The sequence below is a fragment of the Macrobrachium nipponense genome, chromosome 20 (genome assembly GCF_015104395.2).
Source record: "Macrobrachium nipponense isolate FS-2020 chromosome 20, ASM1510439v2, whole genome shotgun sequence".
NCBI lineage: Eukaryota > Metazoa > Arthropoda > Malacostraca > Decapoda > Palaemonidae > Macrobrachium > Macrobrachium nipponense.
In genome coordinates this window covers 43,096,364-43,101,363 of record NC_061089.1, presented here as the reverse complement: position 1 = coordinate 43,101,363, position 5,000 = coordinate 43,096,364, and positions in this window count along the sequence as shown.

Here is a 5,000-nt window from a genome sequence, read left to right as displayed (position 1 = left end):
AAATTACTTTGAAATGCCGATGATTGTGTTGTATCTGTGTTGTGTGGCAATGGTGTTATGTCATGGTGTTTGCATGCTGGAGAAAATTGTATGTCATAGGATTCAGCAATACTGTTGTATGCTATTTGAATTTCACCCTTACTTGAGATTTTTGCAAGAGAATTATTGCTATGAAGAGTTATTATTATTATTAATAATTGTATACTTGAGATGTGCACGGGAGGTTTGCTTAAGTATAAATTATCATTACGGAGAATTGTTTTACGAGAGAGTTTTGAGATATTTCATGGGAGATTAGTTGATAATTATTACAGATAATTATTCAAGGAGAATTATTACAATGAATTAATGGGAGAAGTCTGGTCTTAGTTATTTGTTGAGTTTTTGTAACTTTGGAGAATATTTTCAGTGATTCACGGAGGATGAGTTTTGCTGAATCTGATGAATCTGGCTGAATCTGATGAATTGTGTTGAAACTTGCTGAACTTTTGCTGAAACTTTTGCTGAACTTTTGCTGAATTTTTTGGAGAATGGACAAGCATTAACATTGGTGTTTTCATATTTTTGTACTTATACTGATGATTTGATGATAGCAATTTTTTTGATGATTTTGTGATAATGATACTTCTGATACTGATTTTTTTTTATATACTAATACGTGGGCGTTGTAATGCTATCAAGGGAGGTGAGATCTTTTTTGAATTTGGGAGGAACTAACAACACATTGTTTTAGTTTTTTTTCCTTTTTTTATGAGTTCAGCAGATAATTGCTTGACATCTAGTGAGTTACGGGAGATAGTTAACAGTGCCGTTGATTTTTCTTTTCTCCTTTTTTGGAAATTAGCCATCGCTGACACAAGTTTTTTTTTACCATGGGTGAATTTGAATTTGTTTTTTCTCTCCAGTTAGTGTGAATATTATCTCAGTTCATGACTTAGAGTCATTGTTCGGGAACGTGTTTGTGTTTTAGCTATTTGATGCTATAGAGAAATATATGGGAGAATTTTTGCACGTTTGAATGCATACGTAATGGCACTACATTTTTTCTCTGGATATTTATGTTCCAGAAATTGTGAGTTTTCTTGCACAATACCCTTGTCGTATTTGTGACAACTTTGTGAGAGATAGGAAACTTGGTTAAGTTTTCTAATGGCTATGTCGTAGTGCATATGGGGAAGTCTTTGCTTAGACACTGTGAGTTGGGAATTCTGTTATAATGACTTGTGGCACATGGGTGATTTTTTCTAGAATTTTCTAGACAGTTTTATTTGCCGAGTTTTGCCCTTTTTTAGCAGTTATGCTAAACGGAGAGAGTTTTTATAGTTTTTTACTATAACATTGAGTTATTCTTTGGAGAATTGGAGTTATAATTGAGATATATTATTTGGAGTTATAATTGAGATATATTATTTGGAGTTATAATTGAGATATATTATTTTGGAGTTATAATTGGAGGTATATATTATTTTGGAGTTATATTTTGAGATATAATATATGGGAGATATATTTTTGGCCATTGTTGATATTTGCCAATAATGGTGATGAGAGCTATGTTTAGTTCAATTATTTTGCAGCCATCTTTGTTGCAAATGGAGACACATATTTGGAGATTATGGGGCAATATTTGTGAGTATGTGAGTTAGTTGCCTTGAGTGCACATTTTTTGGAGATATATTTTTTGGAGCCTTGTTTTGTTCCACATGGAGTTATTGGGGAAATAGAGGTAAATATTTTGTATTTGCCGAATGAGAGGTGATTATTCTCTATTCCTGGAGTGGGTGTCTTTTTTTTACTGACATGTGGCTATTGGAGAAATAAGAGAATAATATAAGGGGGTTGGTTATTAACCAAATGGAGGAAATATTTTTATAACCGGAGTGGTGTTATTATTAATATGGTTTCTCATAATGGAGTTGGAATTAATCTTGGGCGGGTGACCTTTTTTTTTGTGGTTATGGAGTTTTTTTGAGCCAAGAGGAGATTTCTGTGGTTCTCTTTTTTGGTTTCGTGACTATTTAGAGGCGAGTGTCATTACTGCATTACGAGTCATTTGGAGATGTGTGCATTTTTTATGTTCACAAGTGTGTTATTTTTGGAGAAATATAGTTTGGGAAAAGTCATGTTGAGAGAATAAGTCTTCGAGACAAATTTTTGTGCACATTAGTCATATCCTGGAGTTAATTCTGTGAAATGTGTCTGTTAGACCTTTTTCTAGAGAATCATGAGTTTCCAAACTTATGTGTCTGACTAGACAATTCTTATGCTGATGTCTGAGCATACGTCCGCAGGCGATTTTTCTGCTGACAAGCGATGTGATGAGCCGTGTGCTGATTCTTTTCTTCTGGTGACAGATCAGAATTTTTGCAATATCTGGAAATGTTGGCAATAGCATTTCACGAAAGCGCATGTGTGAGAGTTTGCTTTCTGGCAAATTCCGTGGCTTTACATGGAGCCATTTCGTAGGGGAAAACGCGGGAGTTATGCATATTATACATGTATTATGTATTTTGTGATTGGGGAAATCTACTTGTGATTATCTTTTTTTTATTATTTTTCTTCCTTTTCATTGAGAGATATAATATAGGGGATTGAGCTTAAGTAGCATTTCTTTTTGGACGGGAGATTTGATTTTACCGGGAGATGTAATTTTTTGGGGGTTGTTATTTACGTAAATGGGAGTTTGACATTAAGTCTCATTGTGATTAGTTATTGAGCAGTAAAGGGGGTTTTGCTGTCAAAAGTTGGAGATTTTTGCTGATTTTGTGGGTTGTTAAATGTCAGAACTTGAGAACATTTTTGGGTTTGGGTGTTACGTGATTCTTTTCTTTCTTGAGCTCGTTACGAGATTTTTTCTTTTTTTTTGTGAGCACATTCGAGTTCGAAATGTGAGTGCAGAATTCCGTGGAGTCACTGTGATTTCTGAGTTGTGTGTGTGCTGATGTGTGAGTTTGGAGAATTGAGTTGGAGAACGTGATGTTTTTTTTTCTTTGAGAGTTATGATGATGACTTATGATTTAGTAGTCATATTAAAGGGAGTTAATTGGGAGGGACGTTCAGTTAGTATTTCTGACCTTTTGAGATCATTGTTTGATAGAAGTAGTATGTCTGAGTTAATTTCTTGGATTGACCAGTGACTTGACTGACATACTAACACACACCCAAAAAGTCGTTCCCCGACACCAGCAAGACGTCCACCAGCCGTGAAGAGAGGTTGCTGCCATGTTGCCCAGGGTGATTACAAGTATTTCCATGATGGGTGATCGAGAGAATTCTACAGCATGTTTTTTGGGGATCCACAGAAGCCGTGAGAAGTATTCTACGATGAGGGAGGCATTCCGTCTTCCTACAGTTGCTACAGCCTGCTATAGCCTGTTGCTGTCTGTTCAGCTACTTGCAGACAAGCGAAGAGGGATATTCAAGAATCCTAATGCAGAAAATATGAGAGAAAATGCGTTTTGTGTTATGGGAGATAAAGCGTGATAAGACTTTATTTTATAATGCCAGAGAAGTGCAGTTTTAGTATATGTATTTTTAAGCCGGCCAATGTTTTTTATATTATATAAGCTGTTTTTGTTCGACCTTTTGCTAGGCGGGGGCTAGCATATTAGCGTGGCCGAGCTATCTGTAAGGCCTAGGGGTTTTGATTAATAATATGCGTTCTCTGTGACCTATGGAATGTGGAGAACAGTGCAGAGGTAACGACCTGAGAGTAGCTGATCAATGAGTTTCTGGGGGTGGCGTGAGATAAAAGTGCTTAGTTCAGGAAGTCAATGTACGACAGTTTATGAACTCTTCTCAAAGTGCCTTTGTGAAACTAGATGCAGCTAGAACCGCGAGGCGTTATCGAACGTGTGTTCGTATGTGCGTGTGCGCCTCTTCTATTCATAATGTATCACTAGCCAAGTCTATGGGAAGACTTGCACAGAGATTCGTGGGAGGAAGGCAAAGCCATGATGGCAGATGCCAAAGTGTTTTTATTTATCAGTGAGTGAGATATTCCGGCTGAAATGGGTAAGTGTTCAAGTGCTTTAGCCAAAGGGATGGCTTGTTTGATATCTTGTAAGATGTTCCATTTTATTAACTTTGTCTTTAAACTTGTGTGTGTACTTACCGGGATGTGTTCTGTATCTTTGAAACAGACGGATCAGGAATGCCGGGGGACAAAAGAGTTCCCAGTGGGGTGTGGACTTTTTGGTGACTTGACATTGTACCGTTTTTTGGGTTAGTCTGTAAGACTGGATTACTTGGTTAATTGATTTATTTATTCTTGTTAATAAACGCTAATGTTATGATGCAACTCTCTCATTTTCATTACCTGTTAGAATGGAGAGATTCCTTGGAGAGGGAGAGAGAGAGAGAGAGAGAGAGAGGGTGATTGCCGGGAGAGAGAGAGAGAGAGAGAGCCTGTGTGTGTAATAGGGTGTGTGGGTCTGCCTTCCGTTTCGTGTCCACGCTTACCTTATGAATGACTGGGGGAAATTCCCCCATGTTATATATACATATATATATATATATATTCAGATATATATTCTATATATATATAAATATATATGTTATATATATATAGTATAATATTATATATATATATATTTATATAATTAGATAATAATATATATATATGATTCGATATATATAATATAATACACATATATATCATATATTATAATATATATATATATACATATATATAGTATATATATATATAAATATATATATATATATATATATATATATATATATACCATATATATATATATATACATATATATCTCATATATATATATAGTATATAAATATATATATATATATATAATATATATATATATATATATATATATATATATATATAACTATATATATACATATATAAGAAATATTTATATATTTTTGTATATATTTACATATATATATATATATATATATATATATATATACATACTCATTTTTATATGTTTGTGTGTGATGGTGTTAAAGAAAATCCTTAGTTTAATACTTTCCAA